Raw genomic sequence first — 27,593 nt, 5'->3', positions numbered from 1 at the left:
TAAGCAGACAAATCGGCACGACTTGGACTATCCCTGTGGCAGAAAGAGAATTGGTTGGAAAACAACGAGTTGGATTGGCAGCAGGGTGTCTGTGTGAGTAACGCATTTAATCTGCAGGGTTTTGCCTTGTTGGGAGGAACACAGCAAAGACCGGTTAGCTCCACAGACAACGCTCTTGCCTAGCATGTGTTTGTATTTGTAGGAGCCCAGTGGTAAGTGAGAGGCGGATCAAAACAGGGATTCCACTGCATGAAAAGTGGGATTTTCGTCAATATGCGGCACTGTAGATCAGAGGCGTGCACAGACATTTTGGGGGGCAGGTGCTCAGGAGGGGGGGGGGGGGGGGGCACTTTTTAGCGCACGTGTAACACTTAATTATAAAAAAAAATAAACGCACGTTGAATGAAATTTGACTTTTATTTGTAACATTCTCTAAACGTGAGTTTTCAATGGAAAAAAGTCACATCACCAACAGAACAGACTAAAGCATACTTCTTTCATCTGGCTCATCTCCCTGTTCTCCCTCACCCATCTGTTCTCCCTCATCCTGGTCTTTTTCTGTCTCTGTGTCTTCCCTGAACTCTTCCTCATCTCCTGTCCTGGTAGATGTTGATGGTATAGAACTCCCCTGCTGTGACTGGCTACAATATATTAATAATAACCATCATGACAATAATAATGATAATAATGATAATAATAATAATAATAATAATAATAATAATAATAATAATAGCTTTAACAAATATGCCACATTAGTTTAAATAATGGGCTATTAGGGCAACATGACTGGAAGTCTTGTCACGTGGATATGACTTATGGTAGCCTACAAAATAATAGCTATTTTAATACCTGCTGATTTTGTACAAATCACTTAAAAATAAAATGTGAACAGCTTTTAAGATTTTTCAATATGATTAACCCTCCTTTCTTGGTATTGTGCTGCAATTACTAAATCAATATACAATTAAGACAATAAAGAGACCAAAATGTGTTAATTTATGTTGCCTAACAAAACCTATACAACAGAAAACGTTTGTCTTAACACAGATTTGTACAGAAGAGGATTAGGGCCACTGAAAAAAAAAAAAAGTTAACTGATTTTTAAATTTTATTTCAGTTTAACATGGGAAAAAAGTCAGAATTCTGACTTTTTTATTGTCAGAATTCTGAGATTAAAGTCAGAATACTAAGCAAAAAGTCAGAATTCTCAGCAAAAAGTCAGAATTATGAGAAAAAAGTTAGAATTATGAGATTAAAGTCAGCATTCTGACTTTTTTCCCATACTAAACTGAACTAAAATTAAAAAATCAGTTAACTTTTTTTTTTTTTTTCAGTGGCCCTGACCCTCTTCCGTATTTGCAATTGCAAACTCTACCAAAATTATTTGTAGCCTATGTGGTTGTCCTCACGTTATCTGTCCTTGACTTGGGCTACAGTGTAAAACTTTCAGAATCAGAATCAGGTTTATTGCCATTGTTAGTGAAGGAGTTCACAAACTAGGAATTTTTTATGGTACAATTGTGCAACATGAAACATATCATATGGAATAGGTAAATAAAATTATAAAAATATCTAAAAACTGTGGGTATACGTCATGCAATAAAATAGACTAATGTATACACTTAAGATAAAAAATATGGATACAAAATATAAAAAGTAAAATAGCATCTTACAAGGAGACAACTAGTTTATCAGGTGACCAGTCGGCAAAATGCGTGTTTGGTGCTGCTGAATGAGACATTTTAATGCCCAACAAAATGATTCTGCTTGATCTGTATATTACCTGGCTAATGGGGCATGGGAGAAGCAGCCTGTCAGCGACCGTTCCTGCTATCTGAAAACTGCTATGATGCTGCGCATCTGGCATGTCCTGCAGGCGACCGAGTGAGTTCACGTGACAAAGGAAGAGAGAGAGGCTGGTCGGGTGTGCGCAAGTAGGTCGGTCATTTCGGGGCATTGTTTCAGTCTTTTTTAATGGCTCAGGTTTTCAAAAGATCATTTCAAAACCGACCTCAGTAAAATCTTAATAATATTAATAATAATAATAAAAAAAAACGAGTTTCAAAAGGGCATTTTCTTTGATAAAGGGCAAACTTCCTAGTGCTTTAGCACCACCTAGTGTCTATGTGTGCACGCCCCTGCTGTAGATTGTCGTGGAACTTCAGGTTAGCGGCAGTTTACGACAATTTGCAGGCTTCGCCGAAAACTCCCGTAAATTGTCAGAAATTGACGTGGACTCTCTTAGGCAGTGTTCCCCCCATGCCTCCCCCCCATGGAATTCTAGGGGAGGCTTTAACATGTAAATGAACATGCTGTGAGCTACACAAATGCAAACCAGGGTTGCAGGGGGGGTTTTACCCCAAGTGACATCTTTCTGGGTAAGAACTTCTCTGATACAAAGAGATCAGGCTTAGTATAGCCTCTTACATTTTAGCTTGAATTGATTTATTTAATTAAAGTATAGAGACCAAAACAGATCTTTAGCTGACAGAGCAATACATTTAGAGCAGTAATTATAAAAAAAAAAAATTGCATTTAAGATAAAAAATAAAATGTTGTCTGTCAATATGCTCAATTCACAATTACTTAAGTGGAAAAGTTTCAAGAAATTAGTCTGAGATGATTTACTTTATAACATGGCGCATTATCCTGTTGGAAGTAGCCATGAGAAGATTGGTACACTGTGGTCATAAGGTCCGGCCAGGTCAAGATCCGCAATTGCAATCGCACCAAACAGGAAAAAGAACATCGACAAATTCCGGTTCGTCAAATTAAAATATAGCAGCAACAGATCGGTGACTAGAAATTATAGCACAATTCTTATATATATATATAAAAAAAAAACTAACACCGTTTATTTAAATGATTGGATCCAAACTATTGGTTATTCACCAACGAGGAAGCAGATTTCTCATCTCCATCAAAATATTTATTTTATACCGAGGGACTTAAACTTTAATCAAATCCATTCAAAAGAAACTTCTTATTACAGGAATGAAAAGAGATGCTGAGTTTGGAAGTAGTGAACAAGTTCATTAAAAAAAAGCAGTTTTGAATTATCCTTATCCCCGTTACAAAAATCTACAAAAATATATATATATATTTGGGCAGAAACTGAACATATGCTGGATGATGGTGGGATTTTTTTAATATGTCATATTAAATTAAGCGCTCACAGGGTTCATACAGGAATGAGTGACTCTAATTTAATGCTATTTTAATGCTATTTGAAATGATTTTTAATGCCATCAACAAGAACCATGTACACAAGTTATTAGTGTACATGAAATATGAAGGAGCTGTAAGCACAGTTCCATGACTCCTGTATGTATGTAAACACACACACACACACATATATACGTATATATATATCCTCTAGCTTTTTCTCCGCCTGGAGCGATATAATATATCTGACGAAATTGTTTTTATAAGCATTTTTTATTAAAGAATTATAAATACTTCGATAAACATATTTAAATAATTTTAGTGCCAATTAAGGCCTTGATAAAAAAAAAAAAAAAAAAGAATGATTTTTTAATTATTTTTATTGATCCGCGGAAACTCTGGTTCATCTCGCGCATGCTCTGTACGATCTCCAAGAAACTCAGAGCGGCGGGGCTGGATCCACAGTGGAGGATTTATGCTTTGCTTTGTGCAGGCGGTCTGGAGCTTCTGGATTTCGGGGTAAAACTCCTCTTGGACGCGATGGCGACTCTGCATCGAACAAGACGAACTCAAAGAAGAGATGCTAGCGGTAAATATATGTTCGATTACTGCCTGCTAAGCTAAAAGCGGCCTAGCCTGAGCTACGGCTAATAGCGGCTAATAGTAGCCTTGCAAGAACAAGCTTTATTAAAGTGTATTTTTTGTGATTTACAGGTAGCAGTACGCCGTCTTCACAACTCGGAGACTAATTGCAGGCGCTATGAACCGGAGGAAGGGTAAGATTTAAAGAATATGCTTTCATTCTGCGGTAAAAGGCAATGGATACGGATAGATACCGATCATAGCTTTACATTTTGTTTTCACAGACCTCCTATCTCGGCAAGTCCAGATTTGCACGATGTTGATAAAGACGACATTGTGTGTAAGTGACTTGTTTTAATGTTTTCTCCTTCCTTGTTACTGTGACTTGCGTTTGATTTTTTATTCATACCACTCTCATTTAATTGTTTTCCAGCTGCCTGTAAGACGTATTTTGAGACGGTACGCAGGAGCTTCAGATATACGCAGCCAGCCAACACGCTGCGTGCGGAGGCAATCTGCTCGGAGTCGGGCCAGAAGAAAGAGGGTAAGACTTTATTTGGTGACTATTTTTCAGGTGCATTAATAGATGTGTTGTGTCCATACGCAGTGCGCTGATTCATTGTTTTTTTTTCAGCTGCTGAAAGCGAGGCAGAGTGTGCTAGCAGATGAGGAAGGGAACTCTGGAAGTCCGCCTTCCTCGGCGGTGTCTCTGGATGGATTGTACGGTCGCCGCCATTTCGTAGGCCGGATCTCACTGAACTCTGTGTTAAGCTGCAGTCCCGGTTAGAAGCGATGCCGAAGTACAGGGCCACGCACAGTAGGCGTCTGCACATCGGACCTGCCTCGGAGGGAATGCTGCCTGTTACCTCCAACCCCGAGGAAGCAAACGGACCGTTCACGGACTTTTAATTTTTAAAAACGCATGTGTTTGGATACGCGTTGTATATAGTTGTGTGTGTTTTAATAAAGCTCTTTCTTTGCATAAACAGCTTCCTGGCATAATAATTGTGTAGTAGTGTAGGATAACATAAATACACACCATATGAATGAATAAATATATGAATGAATAAATATATGTAAATTTATATGTAAATATATATATATATGCCAACCAATCACGAGCGACTTTACTTGTTTAAAAAGAAGTGGTTCCGTCCAATACTCAGTAAGAAAATTAAAGCCTGGCGTGGCCACGTGTGGTTTTGCTGCCAATCACGAGCGATTTCATTTGTTTGAGAATAGTGGTTTCAGCCAATACTGAGAAGGTTATTCAAGCCAGACCTGGCCAGCCGCGCGGGTTTGCTTCATTCATATGCTAATTAAGGCCATTAGTACAGCTGATCGCTCTCCACATACGTCATGGTACGTTTTCGACAATTTGTGGCACGACAAACGCGGACAAGCACGGGTTGCAAATTGTTGGAAACTGACGAAAATCAGGCAGATCTGCGGGAGTTTACGGGGTTTACGGGGACGAAAATCTCACTTTTCATGCAGTGTTCACTGCGATGAAGCCAATTGCAAGACTGTGGGATGGAAAAAAGAAGGGGACTTTTGTTCTGGACTCGAGGCGTCTCTGTTTTAGTAGTTTTTGCTGAGTTTTCATTTTTTTTAAAGAAAACATTTTTATTGTTTTTAGTTTGTTTTTTTAAAGAAACTATTTAAGGAAATTCCATCCATCCATCCATCCATCCATCCATCCATTTTCTTACACGCTTGTCCCGAGTGGGGTCGCAAGGGGTGCTGGTGCCTATCTCCAGCTTTCAATGGGCGAGAGGCGGGGTACACCCTGGACAGGTTGCCAGTCCATCGCAGGGCAACACAGAGACACACAGGACTAACAACCATTTATTTAAGGAAAATAAAAGCTAAATTCAAAACTGATCTGTTTTCTGTTCCTTTGGTTCTGACTCACTAGAGCCCTAAAACTGTTAAAGGACCTATTGTAGCACTAAGGTACCTACTTGGTGAGCAGAGATACAAAAGACAACTCTCAGCCAGCTCCACAGGCAGCCCAGTCCAGGGAAATCAGAGCCAGGCAGACAAGCTCTGAGCCAGCTCCCATGTTCGAAAGAGAGAAAAACCACAAGAGGCATTGTTTTTGTAGGGTCAGTGGTCACATTGAGGACAATGGTGGGATCTGAGTTTAGGTTGGATTCGGTATGAACCGGTTATTGTTAGATCTAGGGTAAGGGTCATAGATAGAGTGTAGAAATGGGCCCACAAGTATAGAGAGACATATTTGGTTGTGTGTGTGTGTTTTGTTTGTTACAAGCAGGGAAAGGCTTTAAAACAATAGGATTATTATTTTTGCTGATGCTATTACTTGGTTGTCATGAAGAAAGATTGGCAACCTGCTCCTTAAAATGATAGTCAAACTAATCTCTTCAGATTATTCAGGAAAATGCCTCCATCAGAATTTTTATACCCAGTATACTTTTAATATTTTTGATGTTAAGCTGAGGTTGTATTTGGCAATAAATCTCTGTCAGCATCCCTCTATAACCAGTTTGTATTTGTACTTAAAAAAAAAACATAAGCTAAATATGAGAATAAATAAATATACATGTAAAAAACTAAATATACATATAAATGAAAAAACAAATATATATGAAAAGATATAAATATATATTAAACACACCGATAAAAAAAGTAGATTAATAAGTATGTCTTGGTCATGAAAAAGACAAATAGTTTGTTTTTGTATTTTGCTATTTTTTATGTATTTACTTGTTTATTTTCTATTTCTAATTTTATATTTCTTTATTCATTTACTGCTGATTTTACTTATATATGTATTTATTTTTTCTAAATTTATTTATGTTCTTCTACTTTTATTTATGTTTCCTTTGATTTATTTTTTTGTTTCTACATTTATGTATTTTTACATTTCTGTCTGCGTCTGTTAATGAGGCAGGTGGTCTTCAGCATGTTTGATAAACTGGGAGAGGAAACAGATTCATCTATCCTATCCTTGAGGCAAAATCGTATCCTTTATCTTGTTTTTCAAAAAGAAATAGAGGGCTTTTCACCTAAAACTGTCCCAGTCAACTTTGTTTTGCTTTAGCCTGTGGCAGGGGGGCAGCCTGGTAGAAGTGCTGAAGAGTATCATCTACAATTGCAATGTAATTTTTACGTGAAAAAGACACATATACAGTAACTTTAAACTTTACATGAAAAATCTTTCTCTCAAAATTCTAACGTCTTCTAAACCACAAGACTTAGCTGGACACGTGCACATGAAAAGTGAACAGGTTTTGGATTTTGAAATTCAATTCCTATTGGGTTTTGCTATAACTTTAAAAAAGGCAGTGTTGTCAAAAGTTCACACATTTGTTACTTAAGTAGAAGTATAGATACTGCAGTTTAAAAGTTGAAGTATAAACTTGACCTCTTTACTCAAGGAAAAGTGAAAAAGTATGTGCTCCAAAAACTACTTAAAGTATAAAAGTATAAAGTAACCTTTTCATCTCCCGATACACTCTCGCCTGTGTCCGACCTTTCAACATCTTTTTCTGAATCCAACATTGTACGTTCGCAGTTTGAAGAACACCTGCTTGCTTCTGATGATTTCCTTTAGCTAACCAATGAGTGTTTGCGTTCTATGACTCATCCAATGACACTAGTTTTCACTAGATGTGGATGGAGCCAATGATCTGCATTGGATGGAGCACATGATGGGAAATAAATATTTATAAACATAAACCAGGGGTAACCAATTAAAAATCAGTGAGGTCCGAATAAAGAAAATAATCAACCAGTAAAGGTCCAGAGACATTTTTAATGTTTAAATGTTTAAAGATACCTAAAAAGTGACACCTCTGAAAAAGATAGATTATTTTTTTATGCTGGCCCTGAGAACTTTTTTTTTTATTTACTGTATGTATACATGAACTGAAATGACAATTAAATACATGCATTTTAAGCCGGGCATACACTGTACAATATTTTCAAACATTGCATGCAGCCACAGCTCAAACTGTACGATAAAACCGAAGAGTTTCAATGTTCTTAGCTCACAATGTCTGTATTTCCACTGTACGACCCGACGCTCTGGTGCGATCCACCTGCGTACACTGCATATCTAAAAATCACACAACAGACTCAGTGCTGGATGGACTCGTCAATCTGGAAATAGAATAAGAAGAACTCCCTTGTTTGCACATGCTTTTTCCTCTCCACTGTCGCTACAAGCATGCTTACTGAAGAGAACAGGCGTTTCAAGGTGTATTCATTTACTTTCTTTCTTAGAACAGCAGTACAAAAAAAACTGCAGTACACAGTAGACACAGTAGATGGCAGCATAACAGCCTTTCCATTAATAACCATTGAACAAATTACTGCTTCTTATTTCAACACTCCCACTTAATTTTTACAATGGTATTAAGGCACAACATAGTGCTGAAATAACTTTTAACTCAATTTGCGAGACTAACTTATTATTCCTTTTCTGTTTATAGTTAACTCTTTTTGTCTTGCCATACTCAACAAAAAATATTGTGTTTTTTTTTTAATAATGAAAAAAAAAAAAACAAAACCGGGGGGGGGGCTTTTCTATCCCAAAAATTTTTAAAATTGGAAAAAGCCCCAACCCTTTTTTTTCAAAAAAAAACTCAAAATTTTCTGTTTTTAAAAAAGAGGTTTTTTTTAAAAAATATCTCCCTTCATACTGGGTTTTTGGGAAAAATTTTTTCTAACTTTGATTTTCCCCCATTTTTTTTCATTAACAAATTAATGGAAAAACGAATGCCCTATTTCCCTTTGGTTTTCTTGAAGGGGGTCCCCCGGGGGATTCTTTGTTATTGCAATGGCCCCTTTGGTTTTGTCCTCCAAAATTTAACTGTAGGCTTTGGGGGGATCTTTCCCAAAGGGGTCATTCAAAAATTCTTCTCGGGGCCCATGGGAAACCTTTTTTAAAGCTGTTTGGGGGACTGAGGGGGGCAAACATACCGCTTCTCCCGGGTTTGAAAGTGAAACCCTTTTGGCTTTGTTTTTTTTTGCTTAGTTTTGGGCTAATGTTTCCCCCCTTTTGAGTGGAAATTTTTTTATTTTTTGGGGGGGGGGAAAAGGGGGGCCCGGGGCCCACCAAAGCGGCCCCAACCCCATTCGGGAAAAAAACCAGTAAAAATTTTTTTTTTTCCCCCCGGGAAAAAAGGTAAATATTTTAAAAGGAAGGTTAAAAAACCTTTTCCTTTTTTTTTGGTTTATTCAAAAAAAAATTTCCTCTTCAAAAGGGGGCCAGTCTTTTTTGTCCCAGTATTTGGATTTGCATTAAAATTTTGGGGGGGAAAATTAACCCCACTCACTTTTTGGGGCTAGGGTTTTGGTTTTTGTTTTTCTTTTTGTGTAACAGTAATTTTTTCCAAAAAACCAAAAAGGACTTGATATTGTGTTTGGGTTTTGGGGACGGGGTTTTATTTTGGGGGGGGCCCCAGAAAAAAAATTCCTTTTTTTCATTTTTTCCCACGGGGATGTCGGGCGGGGGGTTTCCCAAAAGGGAATTTGTTTTAAACCCAAATCCCATATTTGGGAAAGGGGAAAGTTTTTTCCCAAATTTTTTTTACTTTTTTTTTTGGTTGAAAAAAAAAGGGGGGCGGGTTTGTTTTTTGGGTTTTTCCTTGGGGAAAAAAAATGAGAGGGCCGGGGAGTAGGGTGGGGGGAAACATTTTTCCAACCCAAGTCCTTTTTTTGTAGGCTTTTGGGGAGGGGGGGTAAAGTTTTTAAAAAAACACCCAATGTTTTTTTCAGTTATTTCGAAAAATTTAAAGGCATCGACCCTTTTCCAAAAAAAAAAACTTGGGAAAATTATTTTCCCGGGGCTTTGGTTTTGCCCCTAAAAAAATTCAAACAAAAAAATTGGTTTTCCGGGGGGTGCTCTGTTTTAAACCCCAAAGACCCCCTTTTTCGGGGAATTTTTTTGGTAAACCCCCTTTTTTTAAAAAACAAACGGGGGGAAAAAACTTTTTTTTAACCCCTTAGTTTTTGGATTTTTTTTTTTTTTTCCTTTTAAAAGGGGTTGCTCCTAAACCGGGGGGTTTTGTTTTTTTAATTTCCCTTCGGGGTTTTTTTTAAAATGTAAATTTTTCCCTCCAAGGTGTCCAAAAATTCCCATGGAAGGGCCTGGGGAACCCAAAACCTTTTCCCTTTGGGGATGTAAAAGAAAAGGTTAAATTTTTGGGACAAAAATTGGGCAAAACAAAATTTTACAAATTTGAGTTTTAAAAAATTTACTAAAAGGGGGAAAAATTTTTTTTCATTTTTTAAGCCCGCCCCCCCTTTTGGGGGCTGGTGAGAAAAACCTTTTTGGGGAAAACAAGTTTTTGAAAATTTTTATCGTTTTTTCCCCCCTTCTCCTTTAAACCTTTGTTTGGTTTGGGGGGGTTTTGGAACCCCAAACCCCAACGGGGGGTTCCCAAGGGGGGGAAACCCGCCCAAAAATTTCTTTGTTTTTGGAAAATTTTTCCCCCGGGGGGAAAACCCATTTTTTTCATTTTTCCCAGGGGGGAATTTGGGAAATTCCCAAAAAATCGGGCCGTTTTATTTGCCATTCCTTTTTTGTTTTTTTGGGGAAAAACCCTTTCAAAAGTTCTTTCATGGTGTTTGGGGGTTTTCTGGGGGGCCCCGGGGGGAACCCCACATTTACCCACAATGGGGAAAAAACCGGGTTTTCCCATTTTTTTGCGAAAACCCCATAAAAATTTCCAAAAATTTTTTTTGGGAAAAGGCCTTTTTTCTAAATTTCTTTTTTTTCCTTTTTTTTAAAAGTTTTCATTCCAACCAGGGGACGTTTTTTTTCCATCAGTTTTTTTCCTTTTTTTCGGGTAACTGAATTTCCCCCCTCTTTTTGGGGCGGGAAAACCCTTTTCCCCCTTTCCTTTTTCCTGTTTCCCATTTTTCCCAAAAAAAGGGTTCCCGGATATTAAAAAAAGGGGTGGGCTTTTCCTTTTTTCAAATTTGGGGGTTTTCCTTTTTTTTTTTCCCTCAAAAAACAAACAAAAACCCCCTTTGGGAATTTTTTGGGGCAAAACCCCCCCAAAAACCCTGGTTTTTTAACCAGCTTTTTTTTTGGGGGTTTCCCAAAGTTTTTGGGGGTTTTTTTTAAAGTTTCTGGGAAAAAATTTTTGGGAAAAATAAAGGGGAAAAACCAAAAACCAAAAACATTTTTTAAACAGGGGGTTTAATTTTCGGGGTTTTTTTTCCCAAGGGCCCCATCTTTTTGGGGTAGGGTGTTTTTTTTCTTGTTTTTTCCCAAAAAAAACCAAGATGTTGGCAATTTTTTGGTTTTTTGGTTAGGGGTAAATCCTTTTGGGCAAAGTTTTAAAAGCCCAGTCCCTTTTTTGGGTTTGTTTTTGCTTGGTGACAAAAAAAATATTTTCTAGTTTTTCCCTTCCCAAAACCAATTTCCTGTTTTTTTCTTTCTGCAAACCCCCCCTTTTTGGCTGGGGTGAAAATGGGGTTTTACGGACTTCCCCCAATGGGGGGTTTTCCCTTTTGGGGGCCTTTTCAAATTTTTTCCCCTTTTAAAATTTTTTTTTTTTTTTAAAAATTTGGGAAAAATTTTTCTCCCCCCCCCATTAAAAATTTTGGTTTTTTTCCAAGGGTCTTGCCATTTTTTGGGGGTTTCCAAAACCCCATTTTCCCCTTTTTTGGGGGAAATTGTTTTTTCCTAAAAATTCCCCTTGGGGAATTTTTTCTTGGGGGGAATTTTTCCCATTTTTTTTTGTTTAAAGGGGAAAAAAAACCCTTTTAAAAAAACAGCGGGGGAAAAAGGTTTCATAAAAATAAAATTTTTTCCCCAAAGGGGGTTTTTTTTTTTACCCCCCAAAAAGGGGGTTTTTCATTTCGGGGAAATGGGTTTCCACGGGGAAAACCTTTGGATATTTTGAAACCCTTTCCCTTTTGGGGAAAAACTTTTTTTTCCCTTTGGGGCCCTTTCCTTGGCGGGTTTTTGTAGTTTTGCCTTCCCCCCCCCCGGGGGGCTTCACCAAAAAAAGGGGAAAGGTTTTTTTTTTGGGTTTTGAAAAGGGGGAATTTTTCACTCTTTTTAAACCCAAGGTTTTTTCTGGGGTTTCTTTTTTTTTTTGGGTTTTAGTTTTGGACCCAAATTTTTGCGGGAGGGGCCCCCCGGGATTGGTTTGGGTTTAATTAATTGCCCCTAGGGGATGGGGCCCTTTTAAAAAAATTTTTCCAAAAAAAATTAACAATTTTCCTTCCATCTTTTTTTTTTCCCCATTCCTTTTTGGAAGGGAGTTTCCCAATTCCCTTTCCCCACGTATGAAGCACCGGGGGGATTTTTTTTAAAAGGTGCACTGTTTTCCCCCTTTTTTTCCTTGTGGGGCGGGTTTCCCAAAGGGAAAAGATTTTTTTCCAGAAATTTTGGGGAACAAAACCCAAAAAACTTTCAAAAATTGGGGGGCGGGGGGTTTTAGACCCCCAATTAATTTTTGGGAAAGGTCCCCTTTTTGGGGCTTCCCCCCCAACCCCCCGGCCTTTAAACCCTTTTTTTCCCGGGGGGGGGGGGGGACTGTTTTTTTTTTGAAAAAAAAACCTTTTTTGGGTTTTTGGAAGGGTTTTTTTTCTTTGTTACGGGGGGGTTCATTGTTTTTTGTTTTGTTTCCAGAATAAACCCCAAACCCCAAAAATTTTTTTGCCCGGGTTTTCCTTCGGGGTTTAGTTTTGGCTTTTTTTTCGGAAACAAAAGGGCACAAACATAGGGATTTTTCTTCATTTTAAAAAAAAATTTGGCTTTTTTGGGGCCTTTTGGGTTTTTTGGGGATTATTTTTTTTTTCCAGTTTGGGCCCCCAGTTTACGTTTTTTAAATGGTGTCCTTTTTTTGGGGGCCCCAAAAATTTGAAAAACATCCCCCTTAAAAATTTCTGCTTTGGGTTTCCCAAACTTTTTTTTGAATGTTGGAAATTTCTCTTTTAAATTTTTTTGGGGGTTTAAAATGGGGGGGGATCCCAACCACCTGAGGGACCCCAGTTTCTTTTTTAAATTTTTTACCCATTAAAAATTGGGGGCTTTTTTTTTTGCCCCTTTTCTTTGGATTAATTCCCTTTGCGGGAAAAAAAAAAAAACGGGCCAATATTTTTTAAAAATTTGCCCATCTTTTGGTTTCCGAGGGGGGGGCATTTTTTCAAACTTTTGCATTTGGGGCCTTGGTGGTGGAAAAAGGTTTTAACCTAGGGGGGGGTGTTTCCCAATCTGTTTTCTTTCCATTTAAAGTTTTAACCTATTTGTCTTGTTGATTCCGGGGTTTCAGTTCCTTCATTTTTTTTTAAAAAAGGGTAAAATTTTTTAAACCCGGGGTTCCCTTTCTTTTTCAATTTTAAAAATTTTAAAAAAACATAAAAATTTTCCCAAAAAAGTTTTTTGGGCCTAAACCCTTTTCCAAAAAATTTTTGGGGGGAACCCAAGGGGGGTTTTCCAAAAATTCCCAACTTCCTGGGGGGGGCCCCCAAAAAGGGGGGGTGTTAAAATTTCCCAAGGGAAACCCTAGGCAGGGCAAATGTTTTTCCCAAAACCAATTTGGGGGAAAAAAAGAAGGGGGGGGTGGGGCCCTTTCGGGGTTTTCATTTTGGAATTTTTTCCCACCCTTTGGAAAAAGTGTTTTAAGGTTTTTGGCCCCCCTTTTTGCAAAAACTTCCCATTCTTTAAAAAATTAAAAAACCTCGTTTCCAAAAATATTCCAAAAGGTCAACGGGGCCCGGGGCGGGTTTTTTATAAAAAAAAAGGGGGAAGGGGTTTTGGGGGAAGAAAAAGAAAAATTTCAAACCACAAAAAGGGGTTTAAGGGGCCCCCGGTAAAGGGGACAACGGGGGGGGGGGGGTTTAAAGGGGGGATGCTGGACGGGCTTTAGTGCAAAAATGGGGGGTTCGGCCAAAAAAAATTTTTTTCTGCGGGAAATAAATTTTCCCAACTTTAAAAGGCCCCTTTTCCATAAAAAATTTCCTTTGGTGGGTTTTTTCGGTTTAGTTTCAAAATAAACGGGGTTGCGCAAGGAAAAGGCTTCCCTTGGGAAGGGGGGTTTTTTTCCTTTGGTTTGGGTGCGGGCTCCCAATTTTTTCCAAAGCCAAAACTTCCCCCAAGTTTTCAAGAAAAAGGGGTTTCGGTTTTTTGGCGGGTTTGGGGGAAAAAGGAAACCCCGGCCACTGGACCTTAAAAAGGCAAGTGGGGGGGGGGGACGCGTTTTTTTGGGGAGGGAATTTAAAGGGTCGCGGCTTCCCCCCAAATTTTGGGAAAATCTGAGGGAAACGGGTCGGGGGTTTGGGGGGGTTTGGCCGGGAAGAAAACGGACTTTGTCTGACGGGCATTGGGGCCCAATGTAAAGTTTTGGGGTTGGGGGGGGGGGGGGGGGGTTTTTGGGGTTTGGGTGGGTTTGGTTTTTTTTTCCGGGATTTGGGGTTTGGGGGCCCCCTTTTATTTTCCCCAGGGGAAAAGGGGGTCCATTTTGGGATTGTTTCAGCAAAAACAAGAAAAGTTTTGGGGACAATTCCAGGGTTTCCAAAAAAAATTTTTTGGGGGAAAAAACATAAAAATTTTTGGAAAGGGGGGGCCCCTTTTTTCCTTTTTCCAAAAATTTTGACGCCCCCCCGTGCAAAAGAAAAGGGGGTTCCCCATAAAAAAACCGGGAAAATTTGGGGGACAGATTTGGGGTTGGGGGAAGGGGAACCCTTGGGGGGACGGGGGCCCTTCACGGGATTGAGGTTTTCCTGCCCCCTCAAACCCGGGATGGGAAACCCCCTTTGGGATGAAAAAAGAGCGGGGGGAACTAAAGAGCCGGGGCCTTTTTCTGGGTCCCAAACATCATTGTGGGGGGGAATTCCCCCCCCCCCAAATCCACAAAGGGGTTTTTCTGGAAGAATGGGTTCAAAAAATTTCCCATAAAAACACTTTTCTTAAATTCCTTTTTTGGGCCCAAGGGGGCCCCTTCCCAAAGACTTTTGAAAGCGGGTTTCAAAGGCTAAAAAAGGGGGGGCCCGGGACGGGGGTTTCATATTAAAAACCCCAAAAAGGAAATTAGGAACGGGAAAAGGGGGGTTAAGTAAATTTTTTAAAGGCCCATTTGTGGGGAGGTTTAAAAGGGGGGTTTTGGGAAGGGCAAATATTTTTTGGGCAATATAGTGTTTTTTCCTTTCTTAAAGGGGAAACCTTTTTAAAAATTTTGCAAAAGTTACTCTCTCAAAATTTTTCCCTTTTTTTAGCATTTTCCCAAAAAGCCCTTTTTTTGGGGGTTTTTGGCAGTTTGGGTTTAATTTAAAAATTAAAAAAACGGGGGGGTTGGTTTTCCCCTCCCCTTTTTTCCACTAAAAAAGGGAAAAAAAGGGCTTTTTTCCCTTTCCGGCTCTCGAATTTTTTCCCGGCGCCCCTTTGGGCCAAAGGCTTCCGGATTTTGGGCCATTACCCCGTTTTCCGTTTAACGGGGGCCCCTTGGGTTCCTTTTTAGTTTTTAAAAAAATTTTGCCCCCCATCGGGGAAAATTTTCCCATTTCCCCCCGGGGTTTCTTTGGCCGGGTTTCGGTTTTCGATAAAACTTTTCTTTTTTCACCCTTGGGGTGGCCCCCCACAATTTTTTCCGGGGTTTTAAATTTCCCTGATAAAAAAACCCTTTAAATTTAACTTAATTTTTTTTAAAGGGGGGAGGGTTTTCGGGGGCCCAAATAAACCCTGGAAAAAAGGGGAAAAACCAGGGCGTTTTCCAACTTTAAATTTCATTTATTTTTCTTTTTTTGGGGGGAAAAAAAGGCGGTAAAAAAAAAAAAAAAAGGCAGTAACCTTTTTTGGGGAAAAACAGGGGGAGGGTTTGACGGGCTTTAAAAAAAAAGCCTTTCCTTTTAAAACCTTTTGGGACATTTTTGGGTGTGGGGGGGGTTCCCCTTTGACCCAATGGGGTCAATGAAAACCCAACCAACTGGGTTTTTTTTTTAAGAAAAATTTAAAAACCCAAATTTTGGAACGGGAATAATCTGGTAAAAACCGAAAAAGGCGCTTTGGGGGGAGGGAAGGTTTTGTAAAATTGGGGCTTTTAAAAAATAAACCCTTAAAATTTAAATTTGGGAAATTTGTTTTTTGGTCCCCAAAAAAACCGGGTAACCGGGCCTTTTTTTTTTAAAAAAAACCCCGGGTTAAAGGGGCACAAACCCAATTTAAAAAAATTTTTTTTTTTTTTTTTTTTAAAGTCCCATGATAGGGGGCCCCCTTTTTTTGTGCCGGGGGGGGTTTGCTGAAAGGGGAAAGGGGAATTTTTTATTTGGGGTTTTTTTAAAAACTAAAAAACAGGGGTTTTGGTTTGGGGGAAAAAACCGAGCTAGAAAAAGGTGTGGCGGGGGAATTTAAATTTTTTAGATTTTTTCAGAACCTTTTTTTTCATTTTTAAAAGGGGGGGCAACTTTTTAAATTAATATTTTTTAGTTTTCGGGGCCTAAAAACCCCCCAAAACAGGAAAAAAAAATTGGGGAAAAAAAAGGCCATTTTAAAAAAGGGGGGGGATAAATGGGGTTATTTTGGGAAGGGCCCTTTTTTCCTTTTTTTGGAAAGGGGGCCTTTTCAAAAGGGGGAAAAAGAAATTTGGGGATCGTAAATTCGGGTTTTGTAACTTTTTAAAAGGGGGTTTTTTGAGAGGGAATGGGGTTGTAATTTTTTGGGGGGCCATATAAAAAAAACTGAATTTTTTTTAAATGGAGTAAACCTGGGGAACTTTTCCCGGGGTTTTTTTTTCCCTTTTTTCTTTAATTTTTTTTCCAAAACAACTCGGGAATTTTTTGGGGGTTTTTGGGAATTTTAGTTTTTCCCCCTAAAATTCAAGGGGGGGAAACCCTTTTCCCCAAAAGCAAAGGGGTTTTTGCAAAAAAAAAAAGGGGGGGAAATTTTTTCTAAATTTTTGGGGCCAATTTTTGCATGAAAGCTTTTCCAAAATTTTCCTTTTTTTAATTTTTTTGGGTTTCGGGGGGGGGGAATTTTCCCCCCTTGGGGAAAAAATAAAAATTTTCCTAAATTTTTGCGTATTAACAGGATTGGGAAAAAATTCTATCATGTGAATAAATGCCTTTCCTCCACGCAGCAGCTAAACATTCATACACTTTGCAGAATGACACAAGGGTTTCAACTGACACAAAAACTTTTGAATCAACTTTTTCTGTGTGGATAACACAGTGCAACGCCAAAAGAAGACACCTGACTGACAGGAAACCATTTAACTGTGAAATGTTACGTCTGAAAAGAGTTCATGTAAAATGCCTTGAATTATGATCCCCTAGAGTCTGTGCAGATTCTTTAGGATCGGTAGGACAAGCAGAATTGGATTTAGAGTAAAAATAATGATAATAAAGAATCTTAGAATGGTCCAGCAAGAGATGCGGTGTGAAAACTAATTGGAGCCAGCATTCTGAATACATATTGCTCTCATGTAAGCCGACTGAATTTAGAAATGTTCTTGGTTAGCAGGGTTGCCAACCGTCCATTGAAAAATGTAATTGTTCCGTATTTAGAAATAGAAGTACGCATCCTGTATTTAGTGAAAAAGGAAAGCACTTTGTTCCATATTACTGTGAGAGTAAAAAATAGTAAGTAAAAAGCTAACGGAAAATGAAGAACAAGGGCATGTTAGATAAAAGGAAAAGGTACCCTGGCAGTCCAAAGGAACAGCAGAGAGGTGGATGGACATTCTTCAGGCAGCTGACCTTCCCAACATCCAGGCTGCTGTGTCCTTTGTCCTCAGCATCCTGAGCAGGATTCTCTCCTTAATGAAAAACAAATGGACTAATGTGCAAAATAAATGTTCCACTGAATTAATTAAAGCTGATCTCATTGTCAGCATCAATTATGCACTGTCTTGTTCAGAGTTTTGCTCTGCAGCGCGCAAAGACAAAAAACTCCTTACTGCTGCAAGAGCTCAGAGGAAATACAAGTGGAAAACGTAGACTATGGCCACATAAAGTGGCATTGAGCTAATTATTATTTTTTCTGTTTTACAACTGTAGCCTACAGTCATTGCATTTAAGTCACATTAAGTATGTTTGCATAAGTTTGCTGTTGCACCAAAAATGTGCATTATTTATTTGTAGTTTTATATAAATTTTTACCGTTATAAGTTAAGCAGGACAGGCTTATGTTTAAGATACTTATTTTATTCAGCAAAGTTTGTTATTTTGTATTAAAGTGAATTGCTGGATAATGATTTGTTTTCCATGTGTTCATGTCACTTACAAATATGCATCTAATTTAATGCAGATGTAAGTTAAATACTTAAAAAAATAATTTCACACACAAAGGGGGGCTAAAAAAAAATCAGTAAATCAGCAGTAAAGGCAATCTGGTCAGCTGGCAAGCACATGAGGTGTCCCTTTTTTTCTGGGAGTTGGCAACCCTACTGGTTAGTGTTCACACATCTTCACAAAGACTGAACTGTCCCCTTGCCTCCTATTTTAGATTGCCAATGAAATGTAAAATAATAGCAAATATAAGTAGTAATATGTTCAGACACCAAAAGAGATCTGATTCTTAAGATACAGGTGGAATACAGTTTGTCTGAGTGGAGTTAAGATATGAAAGTAGGAAGAAAAATAAGAAATGGAGTAAAGTATAGATACCTAAAAATTGTACTTAAGTACAGTAACGACGCATTTGTACTTCGTTACTTGACACCTCTGGCAACAGATAATTTTTAGATCTTTAGATGGCAGCAGGGTGATGTCACAATATGTCCTTGAATTTGAGGAAATGCATTATGGAAAGTCTTTAACAATGCTTGAATTAGATGTTAACTGATAAATCTGAGTAACTTGATTTCAGACACAAACGTACAATAAATGACACCATATGTTAATTTTATGAAATTCACTGGGAAAAGTCCACCTAAAAATAGAATAATAGAATTAAAGATAGACAAACTGCCATTTCCTTTAAAACTAATCCCTAGTTTTCGTGAAAGACGCTGCTCTATCACCTGGTTTCTCTCACCTCAAAAGTCAAGATAGTGAGGACTTGTGTATAAAAATTAAAGTATTATGTTAAAAAAATAAAGATATTATTTTGGTATCCAATTCAAGTGTCAAAGATTAATGGGGGCTTGCTAGTTTAGTCATCAAGAAACATAGGGAAGTTTTAATATCAGCTATTAACAGTGATGGGAGTAAAAAGGTAACAGCATTACTAATGCCGTTACCTTTTTTAGTAACGACTAATCTAATTAATTACTTTGACTGTAACAGTAACCATTGCCGACACCCTATTACTGCACCATACTCAGTTCGCACAATTAACCTTTTTTTCATGATAGGTCTCGTGCGAGCCTTGTCATGAGAGAGGAGAGGATGAAATTGGCTGATGTATAGTGAGATTACGCCTGTCAGCTGGGTAGGTGGGTGTTACTGCTGGTGGGTGTTAACGTACAGCACACAGAGAGATGGGGAGTGAGGAGGACTCCAGCGGCAAAACAGCGTTTTCCAGATGGAAATACCGGTGTTACATCGAGCTGCATTTCCCCATCAGATATGGTTTCCCCTGCCTCTCTGCACAGCGCAGGCGGCACAATTCACCTCACAAGCCACAGGAAACGCTAATGCTCACTAACAGCCACCCTGTGCTCGCGCCACATGGAAGCTACAGAGAGCGTGACCGATCAAATGTTAGCCTATATGGAGAAAGAGAGAAATCAGGATAGATAGGGTTAATAGGCCCATCAGATACCGTCCCACCCATGTTAAGAAGAGGGGAACGCTATCTGACGGGTTTTAGAAGCCCATCAGATACCGTCCCCCCCATGTTAGAGAGAGGAACGCTATCTGACGGGTTTTAGAAGCCCATCAGATACCGTCCCCCCCATGTTAAGAAGAGGGGAACGCTATCTGAAAGGTTTTAGAAGCCCATCAGATACCGTCCCCCCATGTTAAAGAGGGGAACGCTATCTGAAAGGTTTTAGAAGCCCATCAGATACTGTCCCCCACATGTTAGAGAGGGGAACGCTATCTGACGGGTTTTAGAAGCCCATCAGATACCGTATCCCCCATGTTAAGAAGAGGGGAACGCTATCTGAAAGGTTTTAGAAGCCCATCAGATACCGTCCCCCCATGTTAAAGAGGGGAACGCTATCTGAAAGGTTTTAGAAGCCCATCAGATACTGTCCCCCACATGTTAAGAAGAGGGGAATGCTGTCTGTCAGGGTTTAGAAGCCCATCAGATAGCGTTCCCTCATATTAGACAGGGGGAACGCTATCTGACGGGGTTTAGAAGCCCATCAACTACCGTTCCACCCATGTTAAAGAGGGAAACGCTATCTGACGGGGTTTATAGGCCCATCAGATACCGTCCCCCCATGTTAAAGAGGGGAACGCTATCTGAAAGGTTTTAGAAGCCCATCAGATACTGTCCCCCACATGTTAGAGAGGGGAACGCTATCTGACGGGTTTTAGAAGCCCATCAGATACCGTATCCCCCATGTTAAGAAGAGGGGAACGCTATCTGACAGGGTTTAAAGGCCCATCAGATACTGTTCCCCCCATGTTAAGAAGAGGGGAATGCTGTCTGTCAGGGTTTAGAAGCCCATCAGATAGCGTTCCCTCATATTAGACAGGGGGAACGCTATCTGACGGGGTTTAGAAGCCCATCAACTACCGTTCCACCCATGTTAAAGAGGGAAACGCTATCTGACGGGGTTTATAGGCCCATCAGATAGTGTTCCCCCATGTTAAAGAGGGGAAAGCTATCTGATGGGGTTAATAGGCCTGTCAGATACCGTTCCCCCCGTGTTAAGAAGAAGGGAAAGCTATCTGACAGGTTTTAGAAGCCCATCAGATAGCGTTTCGCCCGTGTTAAGCAGGGGAACGCTATCTGATGGGGTTTAGAAGCCCATCAGATAGTGTTCCCCCATGTTAAAGAGGGGAAAGCTATCTGACGGGGTTAATAGGCCTGTCAGATACCGTTCTCCCCGTGTTAAGAAGAAGGGAAAACTATCTGACAGGTTTTAGAAGCCCATCAGACACCGCCCCCCCATGTTAAAGAGGGGAACGCTATCTGACGGGGTTTATAGGCCCATCAGATACGGTTACCCCCATGTTAAGAAGAGGGGAACGCTATCTGACGGGTTTTAGAAGCCCATCAGATAGTGTTGCCCTTTATTAAACTGGGGGAACGCTATCTGACGGGGTTTATAGGCCCATCAGATACTGTTCCCCCCATGTTAAGAAGAGGGGAATGCTGTCTGTCAGGGTTTAGAAGCCCATCAGATACCGTTCCCTCATATTAGACAGGGGGAACGCTATCTGACGGGGTTTAGAAGCCCATCAGATACCATTCCACCCATGTTAAAGAAGGGAACGCTATCTGACGGGGTTTATAGGCCCATCCGATAGCGTTCCCCCATGTTAAAGAGGGGAAAGCTATCTGATGGGGTTAATAGGCCCGTCAGATAGCGTTTCCCCCGTGTTAAGCAAGGGAACGCTATCTGATGGGGTTTAGAAGCCCATCAGATAGCGTTCCTCCATGTTAAAGAGGGGAAAGCTATCTAGCGGGGTTATTAGGCCCGTCAGATACCGTTCCCCCCGTGTTAAGAAGAAGGGAAAGCTATCTGACAGGTTTTAGAAGCCCATCAGACACCGCCTCCCCCCATGTTAAAGAGGGGAACGCTATCTGACGGGGTTTATAGGCCCATCAGATACTGTTACCCCATGTTAAGATGAGGGGAACGCTATTTGACGGGTTTTAGAAGCCCATAAGATAGTGTTCCCCTTTATTAGACAGGGGGAACGCTATCTGACAGGGTTTAAAACAGACACGTAAAACAGACCCATTGTACAGATACAAAAATTGTATTAGGATCAACATCCATTATTTGTTGTACTGTTTGTCCCTCTCTTCTTGCCACTTTTACAGTCCTTCTTTTCACTGTAGACAAGCCATGATCTGCTTATTTGTTCTCCATTTTTTATTTGGATGAAATAAGAGCTGCAAGAATCATGACAGCAGACAAGATAGAGGAGAGCAGGAGGAAGGGTTACCAATTTACTTGCTCTGGAGAGCAGAGTTCGCTGCTTTTAGGTGTTGTCACCAAAGTCTCTAGTAGCAGAAAAAAAGTCGCTAGGTTTGGCTCTTGAAATGAAATGAAAAGTACTAGAAGGGTCTGAAAATTCGTTAAATATAGTGACTAAAGCGCTAAGTTGGCAACACTGCTCTTTGCATCATTTGTTTTCAAATGGTTTACTATTGTCTGTTTCGACCTTTCCGAACATGTGCAGCAAATGGACTGATCCAATGTGGTGTATAGTTGGGAGGAAGTTGTACTAACCATACATGTAAACAGAGTTTTATGGAAAATGTGGAAACCCAGATTACGGTACTTACTTTAAGAATTGGTTTCATATGTTAAATAGGTTTCATTTTTTAAGTGGTTGAATTGCACTTAATAAATATGGAATCCATTTTGCATTTGTATTGATTATATATTACACCAGAATTTGCAACAAACTTTTGGTCTTTCTGAGTACAACCTTTTATGAAGTCAATCCGATGCTATGATCAATTACTCAATACTTGAGTTGTCTTCTTAAAAAGTAGGTTTTACTCTTACTTTACTCTTCATTAAGTTCTTAAAGGACCACATTTCACTTATTACACATTTCAGTAAAAACATGTTAGTAGTGATTTTGTTTTCGGTGTTCCACCCACCTTTGGTGAGATCTTTGACTTTTTTTCCTGTGTCTCCTGTTTAGCTAATAGCTCTGGGAATACAATCCCACAGCTAGATCTGAATAAAAGACCCGAAGTCCAGGGGGCAAACCACCCCCAAGAGGGGACCCCACAGGGCCTGGAGGCCCTCCTTTATACTGGGAGGAACTAGAAGTGATTCAGCTTTATTTAATCTGAAAGTCTTGGGGATATGCCCTAGACATAGGGAGAAAACTTCATTGAAGGTCAGGCCCCCTAACGTTGGAAAAGTATAGTAACCGCCACTGCCAAAATACTTTCAATAAACCACAATAATTAAATTGGAAATAACAGAGAACGTACAAACTATATTTCAAAAGGGAAAGGTGACACAAAAGCAATTTGTATGTCATTCTATCTATTTACATAATTTACAATAAAGCTGATAAAACTACTTCCAACTCCAATTTAGTGAAGATATTTTGCACATGGCTTGTTTGCTTCTGTTGCAGATGTATGTAGTTTTATCTTTGGTGCAGCTTTTCCACACCCGACATTGCCTCTGTAACATCACAAAATTGAGTGTATCACCTGATGTGATATAACATTGTATCTGATCAAAGCCCCTGAGTCACCAACACCCTTTGTGAGACTGAGACCATATAACCCCTTTTCCAGAAAAGTATTTCTCAGGAAATACATTATTAACCTTTAACACATTATAGTTTAGTCTGCTTAATATTTTAAATCTCTTGATGCCCACCTCATTCGAAGTAATCCTAGCCTATTTTGCAAACCTTGTCTTTATCCCATCTTTAGTCTGACCCAGAATACACTTTTTAATTCTCGTAAATAATAGGGCTTTTTTGAACGGCAGTAATAACGGCATGCTTGAGAACAGGCATGTCTCACTGTATTACATCTGTTCTTCGACATGTCAACCATAACTGGAGAAAATATCAGTCCTCTAGGTAGAATAGTTCCAGAGCTGTGGAGCTTTGAACTTTTGGTGTCACCAGCGTCTCCAAACCTTTCTAAATGTGCCAGATTCTGCCAAATGCTTTTACTTAACTATTTGACCCATAGAATAAAACGGAAGCATTTTGATGGTCACAAAACATTTATGAAACAAGTATTTTTTCAGAATCATTGTATATAACAAAATACAACATTTATAAACCTAAAATAACATAAAATTCTATAAAAAAAAAAGTGAAACTGCTGCTTTTCAAGCTAAAATAGATCATATGACCCTGGATATGACCCTGTAGATCATATCCTGGCCACTGCTTTCGCCCCTGTACTGAAGACATAATACTTAAAAGAAATTCTAATGATGATATGTGCTGCAACAGACATGGTTACTGATAGGTAACCATGCCTTGTAAATAAGTATTTAAGTATTTATTGCGTAAGTAAGTTTTTATGTATTTATTTAAGTATTTATTGTCTTGTGGGTAAGTATTTTGACTGTGCCATCTTCCTGAGGGCGGTTTTTCTTTTTCTTGTTATGTAAACAGATGTAATTATGTAAGATCTATAGGCACTTAAATATTGTCACTGATTTAGTGCCTGCGATTGAAAAACTCAATGTTTTTTGGTATAACCAAGGACACTAGAAAAGGAATTAATTATAACTTACCATAGTTAAACAAATATAGCACAGACCACCATAAATTGAACCATAAATTTCAGATTGTATTAAGATTGTAAGTGACTGAGTCACAGCTTTCAACTTACAGTTAGACTCTCTTAATTATCAGCCCTTAATGCACAGCTTGTCTTGAAGTAAATAAAGGTCAGTGTGGGAAGTGTTTGTGAAGAGATACATTACACATAGGCTGATTACGTGAGAACACCTCCCTACCAGTCTGTGTCACCTATCACCTCCATAATTTATGACAGAATAACCTTTGACGCTTCCAATTAGTAATAATAAATAACCTTCAAATGTCCAAAAAAGTGTAATGGAGACATCCAGAAGGAATTGCCCACACAAATCGTTAGGCTTCGTTTCCTAGCAGTCTGTGTTGTGTTCTTACTATTACCACAGACTGCATAATACAACCAAAGAAAGTAGTCATGTTTTTTCTTTAGCCACCTTATGTATATTAGAGAATTTCCTGTTCTGCCCGTGTGTCACTTAAAACTATAGTCTGACTGTCAGTATGAGGCCCAACAAATTTACACTCACAAGCAAAGGATTACGGCTTCTGTCATAGATGTTAGCTTATTATATATTTGTATTAAACTTTATTAGAAAATTGTTGTGATTTGTTACATTTTTCATAAACACAGGACTATAGAGAGAAAGAATAAGAGAGAAAAAAATTAGGAGAAGGTTTAAAGGGAAGGAAGGACACTGCAAAAAATGTTATCTACATAAGTCATTTTTTCTTATAATTTAAGAGTAAAAATACTTATTCCACTGGCAAATCATATTATTTACCTACTTAAATTAAGGGTAAGGCACTTAGTTTAAGATTTTTTTACTTATTTCTACATTGTTTGCAGAGGAGATAAAAGTAAAAAAAAAAATAAGCACCAATATGTAATCAGTTTAGCACCCGTTGAGGTTGGTCCCTAGACCTTGAAAAAAAAAGAAAAGAAAAAAGGACATGAAGCCACAATAACATATTCTATATGCAGAAATAGTAATAATGATTATAACATCCATGGGAAGACAGCAGTGTAATGTATATATAGAGATATGTCTGGTGGCAGCTGCACCCCTTTTAACAGTGTATTTGGCAAACACCTGAATCCAAACACCTGTGAGTGAAAGAGAACTTTTTTCAGATGTATGTAAATTCTATCAGTAGGAATGGTCCATAGTGATTGTTGGGACCCACCCCCTTGGGCATGGAGACAGAGCATACGACCCCCAAGCAAGCCAGGGCGCCCAGACCCTGGCAAGGAGCTGCCATGGCAACAGAGGTGGTGGGAAAGGCACCCGACCTGACAAATAACCAGGCACACGTAAAATCATACCCTCCCACCCACATATAGAAACATTCACACCCATTCAACCACAAAATAAAACAAAACATAACATTGTATACTCACTCAAACTCCCCATTTACACTCTGATCCCCTAGAGCAGGGGTCACCAACGTGATACCCGCGGGCACCAAGGGGCCCTCAAGGACCATATGGGGTGCCCTCAGCATCTTATGAAAACAGAACAACTCACCAGTGGACTAAGTTTGAAATGTTATTTGCTGCTGCTGTTATGTTTTATCATGTATAGAGCATTTCATCATATCAATCATTTAGAGCAAAAAAGCATACAGGGATTTTAAACTGGCAATATATAGAAGGAAATTAGAAATGTTAAGAAACAATAGAAATAGGTTTATTATCTATGAAGTTTAGGTGAACTCTGACTCCTCCAGTTCATAGGTCAGTATTAGTAGCCCATCCCGTGACTCAGTACCCATGAAGCTGCCCCTATTCTTAAAAAAGGTTGGTGACCCCTGCCCTAGAGGAACGACCCCCCCCAGAGAGGAAGACTGACCCCGGACCCAGAAGACAATTGCCTTCCTGCCCGGGTCGAGTGGAGCAGATAACCTGGTCCGCTGCAGGAGCAGATCCTCTGGACAAGGCCCAGGCACCCATCGAGCAGCCGAGGTACAGGATGACTGTTGTGGCAGCTTAACTCCCGTGGTTGTACCCATCCTCTGTACCCTGAATGTAGGTCTTCCATGTAATAATAATAATAATAATATTATTATTAATAATAATGGGCATGCAGGTTTCACAGCGGTTAGTGTGCACAACCCATGTATGGAGGCCATAGCCCTCGACGCAGTTTGAATCCGACCTGTGGTCCTTTTTCTCATGTCTCTCCCCCTCCCTCCCCTTTCATTTCAGCCTACTGTCAAAAAACGAGCCACTAGTGCAACAAAAAAACTAATAATAACTTTATTTTTCTGATAAAGCGCCCAGAGACCTAGAGTGGCAGTCCGTGGGAGTGGGGCTCAAACTCAGAACCTCTGGATTCCAAGCACGATGCCCTAACCTCTAGGCCACCCCTCCTGCTGAGTGTTATACATGCAATTGTCTAAGTTGCATTAAAACTGGGATCTTGCTCACTGCTAGGCCACCAAAACACTCAGATTGAGTTCACTCCACCCACCCCAAGGATCACCTTCCCCTACCAGAAAATTGACCCTAAAAAATGGGGAGCCACTGCCACCACATGGTCAGGAAGCCTCCCATCTAGTTAGACCCCCCAAGGCCCACCAATGCACAGAGGATCGCCGCAGCCAGGGCCATCCACCGGTGCCCACGCAGGCCCAGAACCCAAGCAGCCTACTCGGCCACAACAAAGACCCCCAGGCCCAGGTCTTTGTTCCACCCCCTTCAGTTTCCGTTTTAGCTCAAGTCTCTCTCTTTGAGAGTGGTTAACATGAGAGCAGGGGGGGTGGGGGGGGAATATATTTTCTAGGTCTACATCGCCATCACCACAATGATTTCAGCAGTGTCAGGATCCGGGACTTTGCCCACCAGGGGGCGACGTGGATCCAAGCCTGGGGAGCTGATGCTCAACACTCAGCTGATTCTCATCAGCTTATGATTAAGGAGGCTTCCTATTTAAGCTGTGTATGAACTCCTCTCTGTGCTGGATCGTTTGTTTTCTCTGTGCCACCATGCCTGTCTGAGCCTCTGTGATTCCTCCGTGTTCCAATAAACATTGGACTTTTATTCCTTCCTCCGTGTCTGAGTCTGCATATGGGCTAGTAAACCATCGAATCATGACAAGCAGAGCCACCAGCGTAGCGATCAGACAATAACTGGTCTGTACAATGAAAATTGTTTATGCTCTGCAACGGTGTAGAAAGCAAGAAAATCTATACAATAATGAGCATCTGGCTTATTTATTTGGGGGGGAATAAAACTCGAGCGATCTTTCCTCTCTCTCTCTCCAGACATGCAGACAGTATCGTGAAATTGCAGTAAAGTTGGCAATATATTCACAGATTCGGCTTTTCCAGATTAATAACTCGATAACACAAGACAGACACCTCTCTGCAACCACAGCAAGGCAGACAGTGAGCTACATCCGTAGTTTCCTCAAAAGTAGTGTCCTATCACACTGGGAGAATTACATTGGACCCTATTCAGAGCTCGCTGCTCCAAAAATGTGCAGCAGGTGCGAGCTCTGCACTTGGCAAAATAATCAGAGAGAAATATTCAAAAGCAT

Source organism: Cyprinodon tularosa, unplaced genomic scaffold (assembly GCF_016077235.1).
Source record: "Cyprinodon tularosa strain WSP-4 unplaced genomic scaffold, ASM1607723v1 ctg405, whole genome shotgun sequence".
Taxonomy (NCBI): domain Eukaryota; kingdom Metazoa; phylum Chordata; class Actinopteri; order Cyprinodontiformes; family Cyprinodontidae; genus Cyprinodon; species Cyprinodon tularosa.
The sequence above is the reverse complement of the archived record's forward strand: the minus strand, read 5'-3'. Positions refer to the sequence as shown.